The sequence below is a fragment of the Euprymna scolopes genome, chromosome 37 (genome assembly GCF_053919585.1).
Source record: "Euprymna scolopes isolate OS-2025 chromosome 37, ASM5391958v1, whole genome shotgun sequence".
Taxonomy (NCBI): domain Eukaryota; kingdom Metazoa; phylum Mollusca; class Cephalopoda; order Sepiida; family Sepiolidae; genus Euprymna; species Euprymna scolopes.
In genome coordinates this window covers 78,488,350-78,508,771 of record NC_136518.1, presented here as the reverse complement: position 1 = coordinate 78,508,771, position 20,422 = coordinate 78,488,350, and the positions used below count along the sequence as shown (strand labels likewise).

Here is a 20,422-nt window from a genome sequence, read left to right as displayed (position 1 = left end):
ATCAAATCTAACTTGGAAGCTTTGACTGGTACTGGTGTCTTCAATGTGCAACAATGGAATCGGAAATAGCTGAGATATGCTGAGGAGTCAGCAGTGGACAAACCTGAATGAACTGCCTTGATTTGTGATGCATCAAATTCACTTGAAGTCAGCTCAACCCACCCCGAGTGAATGCCGTTGCATGTACAAATACCATTTTGATAAAAAGGGATACAATAATATTGTGGGGGTCTGTATTCAAGTAATATTGTTTTATGGGCTGGGTTGAAAAAGAGTTTCTTATCAAATCCAGGCTCTTCCTGCTAATATAAAACAAAGTAATACTAGTCCCATCGAAAAAAAAAAAAAGCGAAATACAAACCAAAAATGAAAGCAATTTCGAAAGCAGTTTCTTTTTAATTGCAACAAGAAAAAAAAAAAAAAAAAAAAAAAAAAAAAAAAAAAAAAAAACTTATTCTGAAAAAAATAATTGCAATCTAGATTTGTGACCTTTTTAAACCTAAATAAACATGCATATAACTCCTGCTGCTGACCAATTAAAAAATAAAAACACGTCAATAAGGGTTGCTAACTACAGGCATGAGTCACGTATAAAAAAAACAAGCTTTGAAATAATGAGTTTACAAATTTCATGCGGAATTTTCCATCCAAAAGTTTACTTAATCCGTTTCCACTTTTAATAAATGCATTTTTTTTTTTGTTTTTTGTTTTTTTACTAGGTTTCACAAAATTTAAATGAGGTTTTATTCTTGCTTTCTCATCATCTCTCTCATCATATTCAGTATAAACTGGTATGTGTTGGACGGCTTTTAGAAACGGACTTCCAAACTCTGACTAAGTCTTTATTTATCCCTCTTTCTCTCAAGTCTATCCATATTACAGTAGAGCACCCGGGATACGTTTTTTTTTCCAGGTTACAATGTGGAATACGATGTTTTCTGGTCCCTGGTTACGGTATTTGCCCCGCCTTGCGGTGTTATTTATAATGTTATTTGATTATATACATATGTATTATATACTGTACTGTATTTTGTTACTAATTTTTAATATGTACTGTATAAAGTTTTGCTTGTGCCCCGCCATACGGTGATTTCACCTTACGATCCCAGCCCCAGAACAGATTAATGCTGTATCCTGGGGTTCTGTATTTCCTCAGGTTTTCCTCTACCAATTCTATCATATCCATGGAGAGGTGATGCGACTCCATTCTTCCTAAAAAGTTTCTTAAAAAATTATTTTAAATTTAATTTAAATTAATTTTCTTAAAATAGCATCCAATCATCGTTATTTCTTCAATGTAAAACACTTGTATTAATTTTTTTTTTTTTTTTTTCACATCTTTGTAGGGAAAATTTTTTTTTAAAAATATATACAAAAACTAATTTGAAGAAAATAATTATATTGTTGTTCGTATTAACGTTATAGTCTATTTTATTTTCTTTCTTTGAAGATTGTAATGCTGTGTATGAGGTAGCCAAACCAGCTGCCAACATTGCCCTACTTTTTATTGAAACCAACCGAGTGCTCTTTTTAGTATCCTCCCCGTTCCCTTAAGTGCAATTGTTAGGATCTCTTTTGCACTTGGTTCACCAGCAATATTAGTTAGGTAGGACTTCTGGTTCTTTTTTCATAAGCCCTGTGGCACCTATAATAACTGGCATGATTGATATCTCCTTAAGATTCCAGTTTCTTTTCATATCATACATGAGACCTTAATATTTGGTCCGTTTCTCTCTTTCAGCTCTGTTCAGACCTCCATCATTAGGAACACCCACTTCGATCAAGGTTGCCACTTTTTCTGACTTATTCCATATAACTACATCAGGTTTCATGGCAGCATTTTCAAGGTAGGTGGCTGTCGGTATTACATGGTCGTAATGTATGGTATATAAGTCATTTTCAACTGTTCTTTCAGGTTGATGTTCCCAGGACTTGCTGCTACACTGGATGTTTAATTTTTTACAGACTCCATGTCTCACTGTATAGTAGCCGTCCCCTAATGAGTGAGAAAATAGGCGAATTGACTGAAAAGAGCATTTCCCTTACAATTTTTACAAAAAAAATTTTAGAGTTTATTCATAAATGAAAAAGAAAACAAACAAAAAAAAAAAAACAAATGGATACACGAAAAACATATCTGTTTAAAAATCAAACTATCAATATATTATAGTATATATAAAATGTAGGCCGATTACCTCCATGGTTGTGCTACGATAAAATAATGTACATTAGCTCTGGGCGTGTGCATATGAGTGCGATACCGTCGTATAACGTAGAAATAGATCTTGTCCATTAATAGCTGCCTAGTTGTGTTAGTCTCCAGTAATTTCCGTCTCAGCTCGATCTAATCTCGCCTGGCTTGGACTCCAATATCTCCCATCAGTTTATTGCTACACCGTGACCAACAATCCCATGTAAGCTTCCTTTTGTATGTCTTTGTGAACGATTTCCTATCCATTGTTCTACCGATAAACCCATTTCCCCTTTTTCTTTTGGCATACTTTTTCTTTCTCCCCTAATCCCACTTCACAGCATTTCCAGGGGGTGGAGGGCAATAGTATCACATAAACGTGTAAGTTTTTATTTTTAAACCAACCATTATAACACGATATATTGAAAGCATTTTTTTTTTATGCTCAATATTTTCAATTTGGAAATCGAGATTCGAAATTAAAACAAAAAGAAAAAAAAAATGTTTGATATATATTATTTAATTGGAATTCCTTATTGAGATGAGTATTGTTTTGTTAATTTATTTATTGCGGACTATTATCTTCGTTTTTCTTAGTTGTTGTTTCACGATGGCAGTAATTGCTGAGAATGCAGTTAGAAGATTCGGAGTTCCTATCCCGTCGCGATTACCACCTGACAAAAGTCAGGAATAGTTGACCGAAACAACACGATGAGGTAATAGTCCGCAATAAATAAATTAATAAAAATGTTTGAATCCTACATTTCATATTTCATTGCCATTCTCCATTTTTAATTCTTTGCTAATCATTTTTTTAATATGCTAGTTTTTCCTCGTTTCTTGAGTGATGTTGGTACAATAATGAAACGATCATTCCAAACAGCTGGTAGGCGTAATGGTTTAAAATGTGGGCTATATTTCGCTTAATCCAAATGGGATAAAAAAGAGGTGAAGCTCTTCACGAAAATTCTGATAGAATTTTATTAACATTTGAGCCTAACAACAAGACATCAGACATCTATTAAACAAATCTTAGTTTCTTTTGTATATGTTTTTTTGTATAATGTTTCTTATATATTAAAAAAGGTTTTAGAGGCATAACACTTGATCTCTCATCTGAAAATTCAAATATAGCAGATTTGCATTGAACTTAATCCATTATATATTTATTTTAATCTTTGTAAAGTGGCATAAAAATGCTGCAAAATTGTTCTGTTCAAAGAATTTTACCTGTCCTGGGACGGGTATTCTATTTTTATATACACAAGAGGCGTTCTAAAAGTAATGCCTCCTATTTTTTTTTTATTTCGCCAGAATGGAGAGGAGATTGCAAATTGCATTGTTATGATGACTGAACACGTATTTATGACCTTAAAGTTTCATCTCTGTGTTGCAGATATTGACGGTGTGAGACTAAGAAAGCAACCTCTGTTATGGGCATGCATCAGAAGCAAAAATGTGTCATTGAATTCCTGGCAAAAGTGCACTGAGAATGATGGTGACTATGTAGAAAAATAAATTCTGGAGCACAAAAGGTTGCTCGTTTTAATGATAGTTTTTGGAGGATTAATCGGAATCAGAACTTTTTGGGGTATCGGAATCGGTATCAGAAAGATTTGTGTCTATTTTCCGATGCCAAAAACGATTCCTTGGGTGCTTTTTTTTTTTTTTTTTTTTGATTTTGTTTAAAATCAAATCTTCCACTGCTAGTAGTTATTAATAAAATAAATATTTATTGATTTTAAACAATCAGTAAAACTAAAATCTATAGATCGCTCCTCTGCTTTTACGTTTAAGAAAATATATGCACATTTAACGTGTGTTTTTACGATAATCCGAAAAAAAAAAAAATAAATAAATAAAAAAAATTAAAAAAATAACCATAAAGTTGTCATAAATATTTAGAGATTTATAAAGAATCGAATAATTTTATAAGAATCAGGAATTTAATAAAGAATCAGTAATTGTATCGGAATCGTCCCATCACTATTTAATGGTACCACTCCAGTCTTCCTAACACTTACACTTTTGAGTTAAAATAATTAAAAAAAAAAAAAAAAAAAAAAAAAGATAGGAGGCTCTACTTTTGGAACGACCTTCTGTATTAGATTAAACAATTATTTGATTAGACAAAATAATAGCTGTACAGTTCTACAACAGCAGAGAATGTCCGCCAACATGAATTTAAACATGGTATGCTAAAAGCCCAGTCAAGCATTGGTAACTGTTACACGCCATCTAAACATTCATCTATAATTTAGCTTTCAAATGTTTTTAGGGAGTGTACTACCAACTTAGCTGGATCCAATGTAAATATACACAAATGAAAATTACAGTCAACAGAGAATCTATTAAGTCATTAATCTAAGTGAGGGAGGAGTGGAAAGGGTACTTGTTAAAAATAAGTGTGACTTAACTTTATCTCTCCATCCCTTTCCAACCACTCACTGTTTTAGTTGGAGGAGTTACTTGTCAAAACTTACTGGTTTGCCTGACTGGTTGGATGGTAAGCCGACCTTTAACAGACAGAAATCCTAAAATACATAATTGCCAGGCTCCATTACAGCACTACTTAAAGGATAACTAGAGCCAGGTTGGAAATGGAGGGGGGCACATAAGTTACTTTATTCGCCCTTAAATAGTAAGACTAGCTGTACTTGTGAAAATTGCACAGTTAAAGTATCAAAATAGGTAACATAGGTAGGTAGCGATAGTAGGATTAACTAGCGTGACCCGTGGAAATTCCATGGAATGAGAAATATATTTAATCAACAAATACGGTTTGATAAAACTGATATTCTTCTGGATAGCGAAAAAAAAAAAAACGTTTTTTTGGGGGGGAGGGGCATAAAAACCAATAACACACAGCTAATCTAAGTTTATTAACATTTCTATGAAAATAATGTCCATTGTATTTTAAATATGGAACTGACCCAAATGAGATTAATTAATTAGTACTAGATTAATTAGTACTAATAAATATCCAGAAAGTAATATTGTGCTACATAGTTCAATACAAATAATAAAATCACATTGTAAGAGACTCTTTAATTTATTCCTTCAGTTCAGCATCTCTTGGCAGACAATGTTTTTCGATTGCTTCACCAACTTGTGTTTTCAATGAAGAACAGCTGCACGTCGAAATGACCTCCCTGCTCACACTATCACAATGATCATATATTATAACGATATTCAAAATCTAAACTACATCAAAGGAAGCTTACTTTCATATTCTTGTCTAGGGTTGTCAGATTAGCCTTATTTAAAGCCAAATTTCACAAGTTTGGCCTTTTTAAAAGCAGTTTGGCCTTCAAAAATTGTATTTGGCCTTTTTTAAAATGTAACGTACGAACTAACCAAGGAAGGAATAAACAGAATATTATATAGATTAGACTATATGCTATGATATTCCAAACCAAAATTTTATTTAGATCTGCTAAACGAATAAAGGTGAAACTTGGGCCCCTTTTCTTGCACTAACGGTAAAGTCAAACGCCCTATTTCAAGTTGACTTTTCACAATAGACGTGCAATAAATATCAATCACAAAATTAACTAATTTGCATATTGGTTTGGAAACAGAACATTTTATTAATTAACCATTATTTTTATTTATTTATTTTCATTAAATGGTTATTTTGATTTCAAAATAACAAATAGTTCAGCCCCACAATATTGCTTGATTCTTGGACAAATATTTAACATTTTTGTTCAAAACTACCTTGATTTTGAACACTTTGCGATTTATTTCTAAATTGAAAGTGAAAAGACAAATTATTTTTTTCCTTTCTTTACGTTTTCCATATTTAAAAGATAAATTTGTTTTAAAATTACCAGAATGTTGATGTTCATTTTTTTCTTGTGAATAAATGTGAAGATTTTATTTTATGTTTCCAACAAAGTTATGAAATGCTTATTATCTTTAAATTAACGTTTCATGTAACAAACTTCATGGAGCAATACAAAGCTAGTTAATCTCTTCTATAACGTAAAGTTGTTTCTTTTTTTCTTCATTTTTTATCCAGTAAGTGCAAAAAAGAAAGAAAAGAAAAAAGGAAAAAAAGAGAAAAAAAAGAAAGAAAAAGGAAAAAAGAAAAGAAAAAACAGAAAAAAAGAAAATAAACGAAAGAAAAGACAAAAGAAAAGACAAAAGAAAAAAGAAAAAAGAAAAAACGAAAAGAAAAAACGAAAAGAAAAAACGAAAAGAAAAACGAAAAGAAAAAACGAAAAGAAAAAACGAAAAGAAAAAACGAAAAGAAAAAACGAAAAGAAAAACGAAAAGAAAAAACGAAAAGAAAAAACGAAAAGAAAAAACGAAAAGAAAAACGAAAAGAAAAAACGAAAAGAAAAAACGAAAAGAAAAAACGAAAAGAAAAAACGAAAAGAAAAACGAAAAGAAAAACGAAAAGAAAAAACGAAAAGAAAAAGAAAAACGAAAAGAAAAAGAAATAACGAATAGAAAAAGAAATAACGAATAGAAAAAGAAATAACGAATAGAAAAAGAAATAACGAATAGAAAAAAGAAATAACGAAAAGAAAAAAGGAAAAACAAAAAGAAAAAAGGAAAAACGAAAAGAAAAAAGGAAAAACGAAAAGAAAAAAGAAAAAACGAAAAGAAAAAAAGAAAACGAAAAAGGAAAAAGAAAATAAAACAGAAAAGAAAAAGTCGAAGCTTTCTTCCTGGAGATAAAATTATTTCTTTATGAAATACAGATATCAGAGCGTTTATTTAACGTTCTCTCTTGGAGTTAAAGCCGAGAATAACATTAAGGGCAAAGAATTCATCTGGTCTATTCGTGTATCCAGCTTAGTACTGTTACTATCATTAGATCAAATCAGCTGAACATTAGGTAAAGTTCCATTGACCCCTATCTCAAAGAAAAAAAAATGCAAAAATAGCATGAAAGTACAACTTTGACAATTCACACAAGATTCATTTAAACAGTTAATACATTGAATCTTCTCATGATTCATAGCACGTTAGAAATAAAACTCAATCAATAATAAAAAAAAAAGAATTGGATGATGTAAAAAACAGAATAAAGCACAATTTATAACAGAGCAAATGTTTCTCTAGTTTTTTTTATTTACATCTTTTGTGAAAGGCAACTGAAAACCCTACATAAGACAACCGTATTAACAAGTGACTTTCTTTAAAGCAACTGAAAACTCTACATTGAGATCACTATATTCTCTTTAAGATGAGACTATCTTTATATGCAAAGACACGATATGACACGTTAAATTTGAAACACACACATATATATATGAGAGAGAAATATGATATTAATATTTTTAAACATATGTAATTGTTATGTAGTAGGTCAAACACAAGAAAGTATTTGTTAGTTACCCTTCTGTCGATCTATCTACTTATCTATGTGTATTATCGATATATCTCTCGATCTAGTTATTTATTTCTGTTTCTATCCATCTCGAACTATCTAGATAACTGAAGAGATAAACAAGAGATGACTATGAAGAATGTTTTCATAAAAACTGTCAAAACATTGTCAAGCTACATCATGGACAAGTTTACTGGAAGCTCTAAAAATAGCAGACCGGAAATACGCGAGTCTAGTAGATCAGGTTAGCTGGAGATTAATGGGAGTTGGAATATGGACGTTGAGCAGAGCTGACGGTTTAACAGGTCGTCTGCCCCCCCCCCTTTCACGAGGGAGGGGGCTGACGTGTCTTAGAATGGAGACCTAGAATTAACCATGCCAGCAAAGACATTCACTTTCCATTCTTCTGCGATCGACACTTGGAAGTGAATAAAAACTATATAAAACCAACCAGCGTTCTTGGAAGTAAATGAATATTCGTCCAAACAGGTTCCAGCTGCCCCTCCAAGAACAAGATGAATTTCAGATGGCCAAGATCAACGAAGCATGAAATTAAGGTATGTTCAAAGTACATGTGTGACACATCCCCCCCATGAATATTTAAACGAGCATTGGAACATAAATAGACAGCAACAACTTAGGGTTCAAATAGTGAAGAACCAACCATAAACATTTAGTGGCACGTATACACATAAGGATGAACCCTTCGTCACAAGTACTCATACAGCATATGGTGCTATGGTACACATTACACAACAGACTTCTTTTTGATACTGTTACACGATAAGGGCTGTCCCCTTTTCATGTAAGTATAAAAATAGAAAGATTTAGTTAAAATAAAAATGAAATAGCAATAGACGAAATTCGAACCTCGTAATTTAGGTTTAGAAATAGATTACGTGTGAGAATTAGAAAAAGGAATGTAAAGCAACCGATTGTTTAGAATAGAGATAAAATATTTCAAGAAAAGAATGTGCACTGTCAATTTTGTTATGAAAATTTAATTGAAAAAATGCAGTTATAAGATAATGTTTTTAACATATTGGAAAAATAGGTTACTGAGTATAGGTTAAAATTCCTTTTGTAAAAAAAGGAAAAAAGTTTTGGACATGCATGTCCAGAACACGTGGAAGAAGGCACATGTTTTAACATGTGTATGACGTCATGGAAAATAGAAAGTTCGAGAAATAGATAGAAAAACTTTAGAGTTGGACAGACAGAAGAAGGGGGATTTTGAGAGGGACAGACGACAGTCCAGTTTGGAATTCGAACGTCTAGAAGCGAGACGGTCACTTTGAAACTTAATATGTGAAGCTTTGAATTCTTGATGAAAACCACGGCCGGTCGTGAGAAGAAATAAAACCATCAGGTGTTTTTGTAAACGTCGTCTTGTGTTGTGATTCCAGCAAAACGTAAAGTGAATTGTTATTATATGTCTATATGTCTGTGTTATAAAATGTCTTGACATACACATCTCATATCTACAATGTGAACTCTACATCTCATATCTACACTAAGACTGTCTGAACACTATCTCCTCACTCAAAGAGCTTCTCATATGAACACTTCTAAGTAATGAACAATCTATAATATATGAATCTTCATAACAGAAACAACGACATTCGTCATAAAACGAACAATCTCTCTAAGTCTCTCAACATCTCTCCCTTACAAAATCACTTGTAATAAGACTCTCTCTCTCTCTCTCTCTCTCTCTCTCTCTCTCAACGACAAACACTCTAATAAGACTCTTTCTAAGCATCACTTATAATAAGACTCTCTCAATGAAACCCCTATATAACAATACTCCGATTACACAACATGATATCCAGCCTCTCAAATTTTATTAATTACATGTTTTAAGTTTTGCTAGATAGTTCTTGTATTACCAATAACATGGTACAACAACAAATGAGAACTGACTAGGCAGAAGCAAAGTTTTATTTTGTCAGCTTAAATGCTATTTGGGTTCAACTTTTAAAATCTGCCAAAATAATTTCATGTTAGATGTACGTTAATTTATGTTAGAAAAAAAATAACCTAATATTTGAGACAATACATAAAATAGCAGAAATGGATCAATAATTAATTTCCTCTCATTTCGCAAATGATTCAAAGTCGTTTCAAACGAAATAACACATTTGAGATACGTCCTTAAACAAATGTGAGGCACTATGTATGCCAGGCTCCAGTTTGAAATAACATTTTCCTTGGTAAATACTTAGACTGATGAATCAATTTGAATGTACTCGCATTACATAATTAAATTGACCAACCAGATACACCTGCCAATCATCCCAATATATCGTTTTGAAGGTAAGCAATATGTAATAGGAGTTCAAAACTATCTATCATGGAGAAAGACGGGGGGGGGGAGTCTGGATCCATTTCTCTTCAAAGGTTTTTAACAATGAATAAGTGTGATACTATCTACGCCCTCCACTACCACCTCTACCAAGTGTTAGGAAGAAAAAAAAACGAAAGCGGAACAAGTATAATAAAAATGAATATCAGGAAATAGGATTGGTGGAAAGAAAATAGAGAGGAAGATGTTCACCAACACACACAAAAGGGAGCTAAGGTAAGGTTGACAGTTACGAGGACAGTGTCCAGTTTGGAACAGTCGAAAGCTCAGAGATCTTAGAGAAATTGGAGTCGAAAACCAGGCGAGAGTAGATCAAGCAGAGAAGAAAATCACTGGGAATTGATGCAACCAGACAATTATCGATGAATAGTGTTTGAGGTTTATCCTCCTACACTATGCAACAGTATCACACACACACACACACACACACACACACACACACACACACACACACACACACACACAGTAGTAGTCTTGTATTATTACCATAGCATGATCACAAAGGTCATCAGGTCACATAAGTCGGTAATTTTTATTTGTATTCATGTGTCTTTGCATCTGTCCGGTCATCAGTTGGTCTATTGTGCTCAAGTTTGAAATAGTATTCTTATTGCTAAATGCTCAGATTGATGTAGATTCAAACTGAGATTAACCAGCATCCAAGCTTCAACTTTCATCTTGTTGATTGGAAAATTCAAATCAAATGGATTTTAGTCACCCTAAAATGGCCAACCGCCAAAAGAACACATTTTGTCTTAAAACCTCTTTTTTGTTTTGATCGAATTATATAATATGGGAGAATTTTCTTTTAAAGCAATTACTTACAAAAAGTTTTGCTAATAGCCTAAAAATAATACTAAAGTTTTATTTACAAGCATTATTACAAAAGGTCATCAGGTCACATGAGTTGGTTATTTTCATTTTTATATATGTGTCCTTGCATCTGCCCGGTCATCAGTTGATCTATTGCACTCAAACACGCTGCAGCATGTCTTTTATAACATTCTCCAGTGCGACAGTTATTCTCTGCTAGAGTTCTTCAACGTTAGCAGGAAGAGGAGGGGACACAGACGAGTCCTTTCACATACAAACTGAAAATTTGATATCATTTCAACGAAATTTGCCAAAATTATTGGCTTGAGAAATGACGTAAAATATTTTGGAACACCTGCATATATATATATATAAAGACGACATTTATTTAGGTGTAACACTGCAGGTTGCTTTTGAATCATGTCAGTGTTCGTAATCGTCACATTGGGGTTACTGTTCGAGACAATGTTTGGTCATACCCACGTTACTGTTCAAGTCAGTTTTTGGTCATATTGATGTTATTGTCAGGGATTTGGTACATTTCAGCGTAGCTGATTCAGCGATGGGGAGGCGTTCGGCATGAAATTAGTGCTTCGTCATTATTATCAAAGCTCGAATCAAGCCAAGCTCGAGCGGGAAATAAAGCCGAGCTCAAACAGAAAATCAAGCCGAGCTCAAACGGGAAATCAAGCCGAGGTCAAACGGGAAATCAAGCCGAGGTCAAACGGGAAATCAAGCCGAGGTCAAACGGGAAATCAAGCCGAGTTCAAACGGGACATCAAGCCGAGCTCGTACGGGCCAAGTCAAATCAAGCCGAGCTCGTACAGGCCAAGTCAAATCAAGCCGAGCACAAATGGGCCAAGCCAAATCAAGTTAAGCTGAAACGGGCCAAGCTGAATCAGGTCAAGTCAAAAAAGGGCAAGTCGAATTGAGCCAAGATGAAACGTCCCATTCCCTATTGTTAGAGTTCATGTTGGGTTGTATTGCCGCTACTGTTATATTTGTGTCAGTGAATGCTACTAATTGGAGATGGAGTAACTCTTGTTTCACAATTAAATGCTCAGCTACCCAACAAGGCGTATAAAATATCTCTCAAGATTTAATTGAAGCCATGTACACTTTGTTATATGCATATTTTAAATAAACTATAAACAATTTTATTTACACAACATTTGGTTTTGTAAACTTTAGCAAATTATAAACTATGCACAGTTTTATTTACAAAACTTTATTTAAGGAAAATGTATACACAAATGAAACAAATATTTAAAAAATAAATACAGGGTGGAACGATAAAATTTTCGCCGTAGAAATGATGAAATGATTCCATTTCCGTTTGATAAAAACCGGTTTTCTTTTTTTGTTGCAGATCATCTACTAGTTGGCCAGTTGTGTACAAATCCCAAGAATGATAGCAGCCTTCTATCATGTCTGGAAGTGACACAATGTTTAACGAGTGAGATTGGAAATGTGCCGTTATACAACGCATGCTCTCTACCAATCCAAGTTATGACAACAAGACCATTGCCAGCACCCTCAAAATACATCACCGGATTGCCAAGAATAACAGGGATGTGCCCAGAGTAATGAAAATAAAGTTTCCGGCCACAGTTATGGTCTTTGGTGTGGTTTCAAGTGAAGGCCACATTATGCCACCTCACATCTTTGAAATCGGCTTGAAAGTCAACATCAAAGTGTACCTGGATGTTCTGAAGAGTGTGATTATCCTTTGGTGCGATCAGGTGGCCGCTGGCAGACCCTGGGTGCAGAAGCGGGAATCAGTGCCGGCCTACAAGTCCAAATAGACCTAGGCTTAGCTTCAGAATTAATGCTATAACTTTGGACCCTTCTCTCCCTGGCCACCCCCCTTCCTGAACCTGCTGGACTACTGCGTTTGGTCATGACCCCCCCCCCCAACACCAAAACCAGCCTGATCACCACTATCCGCCGAGTATTCACCAAGCTCAGAGTGGTGCTTGTGGAAAAGCCATGCTCTCAGTTCCAGACCTGCATCAAGTCGGTGATTGAGGGTGGAGGCGGCTACATTGAGTAGATGTCAGCTCAACTATATGATCAAGTTACCTGAATTGATTTTTTTTGCAATAAAATTTTAGAATAAAGCTGTAGTGTTTTCTTTAGGGCGACACTTTTATCGTTCCACCCTGTATATAGTGATGGGGGGGGGGTCATAGAATTTGAAATAGGTGTTTAAAATATATTGGATTGTATTAAAAAGAAAGATTTTTAAATATTGGATTTTTCACGGTAAAAATCTTTAATCACCAGCAATAAAACCAGAAATAAAAAATAAATTAAAAAAAAAATAAAATCGGGAAAAAAAATAAAATAAAAAAATAAAAAATAGTATTAAAACAAAACATGTTCTTTTGTTTGTTACTTATTCTGTGGTGTCTCAAATACATTTGATCCAAAAATTCTGAATAAAGTCATATCCAATAGAACATTCACTTATGGACCAATCAGAACTCAGAGAATGGACTTGCCCAACTAATGCAGCAGCTCAACCTGCTTATAAACTAACTATCTATTGATTTCAATTTATTTAGTTCGAGCTCAACTGAACAGACGGTTGGGTACTAACAACTAAATTCAATAATTGAACCGATGCAGTGTAGGAGTATTGGGGGGGGGGGAGAACAATGCACCCTTAAAAAGTAAAGTAGAAAAATAACAAGTTAAAATTAATGAGGCAAAGATACAGACGTTTATAATACTCAATACTACAGATATATAATTATGTGGGAAAAAAAAACAAGACTGATTCACCGATCCCAACTTTGTATTTTTTTTTGTTGTTGTTCATTGTGTTTTATTTTACTCAGAATGAAACGTGCCATGTTAACTCTTGAATCTGATGACTTTGTGAAGAATTGGTAAAGTGAAATCACTAGGAAAAAGAACTCTTTGGTTCCGGTAATAATCTGTTTATTCTCAGTTAAAGTCATTGGTCCTGGGACCAACGAATTTGGTTTAAAATGAGAGAGAGAGAGAGAGAGAGAGAGAGAGAGAGAGAGAGAGAGAGAGAGAGAGAGAGAGAGAGAGAGAGAGAGAGAGAGAGATTAGATCAGGTAGACACTGAGCAGTTCCGTTAGCTTTGTTTAAAAACTAGGTGACCCAACTGAAATTTAAAAAAAAAAAAAAAAGAAAGGTAAACTCGTAAAGAAAATGAAAACGAAAAAATTGAAAAAAAAAAAAAAAAAAAAAAGGAAAGAAAAATAGGAAAAAGATGGAAAAGTAAAAATGGAAAGGAAAAGGAAAGGGGAAAGAAAGAAAAGTGGAAAGAAAGGGAGGGGAAAGAAAGGGAGGGGAAAGAAAGGGAGGGGAAAGAGAAAAGAAAGGGAGGGGAGAAAAAGAGAAAAGAAAGGGAAGGGGGAAAAAGAGAAAAGAAAGGGAAGGGGGAAAAAGAGAAAAGAAAGGGAAGGGGGAAAAAGAGAAAAGAAAGGGAAGGGGGAAAAAGAGAAAAGAAAGGGAAGGGGGAAAAAGAGAAAAGAAAGGGAAGGGGGAAAAAGAGAAAAGAAAGGGAAGGGGGAAAAAGAGAAAAGAAAGGGAAGGGAAAAAAGGAAAAGGGGGAAGAAAGGATAGGGGAAAAGGAAAAAGGGGAAGGAAAGGAAAGAAAAAAATTAAAGGAAAGAAAAAGGTCACTTTGACCAAATGTGTACAACTATTGAACTAAATATTACTTTTATTATTAATTGACTTTAAAACATAAAACAGTAACATAATTTAGAAAAATGTCTCCCATCAAGTATAACGCTTTTCGGCACAAAAATAAATGCTCATCGTAAATTAAATCTCAATATCCCATCATACCTTCCAAAAAACAATTTTATTTTCTGTTTTAAAACAAAAGTATCATTTCTCTCACAGCTCACTCAGCTGTCTTCCATTACAATATTACGATGGGACGACGTTTCCTTTCAATCCGCTCAGCAGTATTTTAACTGTAGTACAAGCTGACCATGCAGTCGACATCAACGTTTTCTGCGGTGGTCATTTTATCATTCAATAGTAACGGAATAAAATGGCCGGAAAGCTTTTTATCTCATGAGCCTTAAATATTCTAAACTAGTTGGAAGTCACGATTCTGAATTTTTTAGAATTGATTATTCATATTATTTGGATTATTCGGACTACTGTCCTCATCTTGAGTGTTATTGCAAAATAGTGCATGGGAGAGGATGGGAAAGTAGCAGCAACAGCAGTGTTGGATGGCTGACTTGTAAAGAGATTAGAAGCAGCAGTAGTCGAAAACCGTGCATATGCAAATTAGGAAGTGTGAGCGAGAAGAGAAAGGAAAAAAGACAGAAAAATGCAGCATGTGCTTAGGGAAGAAGCAAAGTGCACGTCAAAGAAAATGGACGTGTAGTTGGTTGTTTTTGTTTTACGACATATCAACCCTTTTCAGGTTATTTAATGCCGAATCCAAAGATTTTGAAGAAAAAGATTTAATAGAATATATTTGTTGTTTTCAAGTCGGTTTCTATTTAATCCATAGTTGGGACCCTAACCTGGGAGCAATGGCAATTAAAGGGTGACTACACACTCCCCAAAGCCCGCAAGCTGGGGCCTCACCACTGGATATAGTTTAAGGGCATATCCAGGACCAAATGGATGTGTAAGTGTGTAAATGGCTGGCTACGGTTAGCTTGAGGTCGGATAAGAAAAGTGTACACTGGGCGATGGCAAGAGACTTAAGTGATGTCGAAACAATTATAATGATAATGAAAAAAAAAAAACTTTTGCTGAGAAAGAAAAAATACCGACCCGGATTTTTATTTATTTATTTCCAGTTTTATTTTTATGAATTACTCCAACCATGTTACATTATTTGCATAAAGTTTTGGTCAATGTAATCTCAAATCTTCTTTGCGTGTATCTCAGCGAACACTGGAATCTGCATGTCTGCAAGGACCTGTGGCATAGCGGATAAAGTATTTGGTAAAACTGAGTTGTAAAACTTATTCTCCTGGAGGTTAAAGGTTCAATCCTCATTGCGGGCGACACCCAAAATACAATTGTAAATTACTTAGGACTTCTGTTCTGTCATGGCTAACAGAACAAAAGCATGCTACCCCCGTGGATCAAATAAAGGGTTCGATTCGAAATTCCATGTAGATTCCCAAGTTCCACAAGAGATCAAAAGTAACGTCAACCAAAATGTTAAGCAAATAACATTCAAGATGAGAATCATAGTCTGAAGAATCTAAATAATAACGAATGGTTTGAAGTCTTTTTTTTAAGTTTTGATTATAGAATGCCATTTCTGTCTTTAATTAAACTGTAAAAGAAACGGTCAAATTGTGACACAACAAGATGTTTTACTGGTGCAATATTAATTTGTATGGCACAATCACGTTGACACACCGGTCCTCGTCAGATCACTGAAGTTAAGCAACGTTGAGTCTGGCCAGTACCAGATGGGTGACCATTTGGGAAGTCTATGTGCTGTATGTGCTTTCCACTTATCTTAGCATCGTTTCCAGTCATCCTGAACTTCCACTTGCCACTGGTATTTAACAATGTCGACTCAGAAGAGGTGTGATTGAAGCTTGCGTAACTGTTGCCACAAAAATATCACACGCAGGCACCCTGACAGTCTGTCAAGACTGAAGGAAGCCTTTTTTATTAAATTAATTGGGCAACGGTATAGAGAGGTTAACACGCTTTTGAATGAGAAGTATAAATAAATATTTTCAGTTTTGCCATTTGAAACTAGGGATTTTAGGCGCCAGTCTTGTTTATAAGACTATAGGGTTATATTTTCTTATATTTAAATGAATGCCAGAGAAAACGAGTTGAACTATCAAATTAGAATCTTGAAGTATAATATTATTACAATAGTATTCTTATCGGTAAATGCTCAGATTGGTGTAGATTCAAACTGAGACTAACCAGCATCCAAGCTTCAACTTTCATCTTGTTGATTGGAAAATTCAAATCAAATGGATTTTAGTCACCCTAAAATGGCCACATTTTGTCTTAAAACCTCTTTTTTGTTTTGATTGAATTATATAATATGGGAGAATTTTCTTTTAAAGCAATTACTTACAAAAAGTTTTGCTAATAGCCTAAAAATAATACTAAAGTTTTATTTACATGCATTATTACAAAAGGTCATCAGGTCACATAAGTTGGTTATTTTCATTTTTATATATGTGTCCTTGCATCTGTTCGGTCATCAGTTGATCTATTGCACTCAAGTTTGAAGCATTATTCTTATTGCTAAATGCTCATATTGGTGTTGAATCAACCTTTTTGTTTTGATCGAATTATATAATAATATGGAATGTTTTTTAGAAAAAGTTTTGCTAATAGCCTAAAAATAATAGTTTATTTACAAGCATTATTAGAAAATCATATTGACACACTGGTTCTTCATAGATCACTGAAGTTGCGCGGTGTTGAACCGGGTTAATACTGAATTGGTAACCATTTTTGAATAGTAGTTTAGTTTATAAGACTATAGGGTTAGATTTTTCTTGTATTTAAATGAATGCCAGAGAAAACGAGTTGAACTATCAAATAAGAATCTTGAAATATCCTATTTCATTTACAATCTAAAAAGCTCACACCAATCCACAAACCAACTGTTTTAATAACACGAATGACCAATTCAGATTTATTACTTAAAAAAAGATTAAAGAGTGCACTGCTTCTGTGTGATATTAACTTGAAGGTTGAATTATCCAAACGGTGAATTTAAAAGATTAAATTTTATTTAAAAAGGCAACCAGATTGCGATGTGAAAAGGTTACTGAAGACACTTACCCCACTCATGATAATATAATTTTCATGATTAAAAATATGTGCTACTAACGGTGAGTGTGGGAGGGGGGGGGGCGCTTGTCTTTCCCCGGTTGTAAAATACACTTTAATATGATATTTTTATTTGTCCAGATTTCGTATATCTTATTATAGAGTCGTGATTTCAAAAGTATATATATATATATATATATATATATATATATATATATTTGGGTGCCATCATCTAGAATCGAAACCAAAAGCAAAACTGTAGCATTCAAAGCTGGTGACGTTACGACTGTACCAACGTGACACGTGTATGAACTGATTGAAAATAAACTAAGATGAATGTACAAAATGTATAACAATTTTTCACTTTTGACCTCTTAAAAACTATTTTAACTGGCTGAAGACCCAATAAAAGAACGGTCCATAAAAAATCCAACCATTTGAGGCCCATAACGCCGCTCTGCGATTTCTAGTTTTGGAAGAGATAGTTTGAAAATATGGAGACAGACAGACAGTGAGTTTTATAAATTAGATTACCGTAATAGACTAAACCTCTATACTGTGACTTAACTGAAGGCCCCTCTAACATACCAAAGACTTTCATTGGCTAACCAATCATAAAATAGAAAATGCAAAATGATTTATGATTGGTTAGCCACTCAGAATAGTCATCTCAGATGAAGATTCTTAAAGAACTGACTCTTGAGAGGCTAAAAAAAAAAATTTTTTTAAATAAATAAAAATAAGAAAAAAAACTAAGAAAATTCTCTTTCCCTTATATGACAAATTTCAAGGTTCTTCAACCAAGAATTAACACCAGTCAAATTCTTCAACTTATCTTTTCTTCCCAAGAAGAGCAATATAAATTTTGTTTTACTGTTATACACCTGGTTCCAATAAATGTTTATTTTTATGGCAATTTTTTTTTTTTTTGTATTGTTAACAAGATGAACCACTTAAACAAATTTCCATGCTGTTTCAGCACCAAAATCTTGGAGATATTTTAAACCCAAACCAATTCATGAGGAGACTAGTTGGAACACAAACGATTATCGAAGCATCGGAACGCAAAATATTGAGGTTGATGTGTATGCTTAAACAGTTACACTTCAGTTGTCTTCTTTGGTAGTGCCTGGAATATCCAGACGTATTACAGTGTTTGATTAAAATAAGTAGTTGCATGCTATACATGTGTGATAGAGTGTAAATATGAAAAAAAAAAAAAAAAAAAAAAAATGAATATACTAGTTTAAATAAAACCATTATATTTATCATAGCAAAACGAACTGATAATCTAAAGTCTTAAACCACCCAGGTATTACCTGTGTACTAATGTGTAATCGTACAAAAATATAATTTTCATTTTATCGTTGAAAGCGTGGGGGCAATGAGTAAAATATACAGAACTAAAAAAAATGACTTGTATCAGACGAGAAATATTGACAATTGTGGGTTAAAAATATTTTTAAGGCTTTCTTCTATATCTGTAGTACATACATTTTATTTTATTTATTTATTTTTTTTCTATAACAAAAAAAAAACAAATAAATAAAAAAAATGGTGTCATAAATAACCTTGAGTTCTGGTTATTAGACACGCTAAAGAAAAATATAATAGTGAAAAAGAAACGGACTTTTTGCTCTTTTGTTACATGCAGAGGAACAAGTTGATTGATTGTAAAATGAGGCAACTCTAACTTTAATGTCACTGAAGATTTAGAGAACGAGATAGAGAGAAAATGTATGAGAGCAAACGAAAAAAAAAAAAAAGAGAGAGAATGAGAGTGAGTTTAGGAGAATGAGAGAAAGCATGCAAGAGTCTAAGTTAAAATTAGAGTTAGAATGAAAGTGAGAACGAGAAAGCACACTAGAGTGAACGAAATAAAATGTGTGGAGCAAAAGAAGGAGGAGAGAAAGAGAGAGACTACTGAAGGGAAAGGGTAAGAGAAAGAGAGAGACTACTGAAGGGAAAGGGTAAGAGAAAGAGAGAGACTACTGAAGGGAAAGGGTAAGAGAAAGAGAGAGACTACTGAAGGGAAAGGGGAAGAGAAAGAGAGAGACTACTGAAGGGAAAGGGGAAGAGAAAGAGAGAGACTACTGAAGGGAAAGGGGAAGAGAAAGAGAGAGACTACTGAAGGGAAAGGGGAAGAGAAAGAGAGAGACTACTGAAGGGAAAGGGGAAGAGAAAGAGAGAGACTACTGAAGGGAAAGGGGAAGAGAAAGAGAGAGACTACTGAAGGGAAAGGGGAAGAGAAAGAGAGAGAGACTACTGAAGGGAAAGGGGAAGAGAAAGAGAGAGACTACTGAAGGGAAAGGGGAAGAGAAAGAGAAGGGGAAGAGAAAGAGAGAGAGAGAAGGGGAAGAGAAAGAGAGAGAGAGAAGGGGAAGAGAAAGAGAGAGAGAGAAGGGGAAGAGAAAGGGGAGAGAGAGAAGGGGAAGAGAAGGGGGAGAGAGAGAAGGGGAAGAGAAGGGGGAGAGAGAGACAGACAGAGGGTGAAGGGGCGAGAGAGAGAGACAGACAGAGGGTGAAGGGGCGAGAGAGAGAGACAGACAGAGGGTGAAGGGGCGAGAGAGAGAGACAGACAGAGGGTGAAGGGGCGAGAGAGAGAGACAGACAGAGGGTGAAGGGGCGAGAGAGAGAGACAGACAGAGGGTGAAGGGGCGAGAGAGAGAGACAGACAGAGGGTGAAGGGGCGAGAGAGAGAGACAGACAGAGGGTGAAGGGGCGAGAGAGAGAGACAGACAGAGGGTGAAGGGGCGAGAGAGACAGACAGAGGGTGAAGGGGCGAGAGAGAGAGAGAGAAAGAGGGTGAAGGGGCGAGAGAGAGAGAGAGACAGAGAGTGAAGGGGCGAGAGAGAGAGAGAGAGAGACAGAGGGTGAAGGGGCGAGAGAGAGAGAGAGAGACAGAGGGTGAAGGGGCGAGAGAGAGAGAGAG

General features: G+C 34.6%; 1 protein-coding gene and 1 long non-coding RNA gene across 7 annotated transcripts in view; one reads left to right on the top strand and one right to left on the bottom strand.

The window, feature by feature from the left end:
• The window catches only part of LOC145261241 (uncharacterized), a 576,350-nt gene that overhangs the window by 519,478 nt on the left and 36,450 nt on the right, over positions 1–20,422 (bottom strand). The gene's annotated exons all lie outside the window — the stretch shown is intronic.
• Positions 559–13,035, top strand: LOC145261240 (uncharacterized). Its single transcript, XR_013864430.1, has 3 exons — positions 559–791; positions 1,742–1,847; positions 12,083–13,035. It is a non-coding gene; the product is annotated as an uncharacterized LOC145261240 (long non-coding RNA).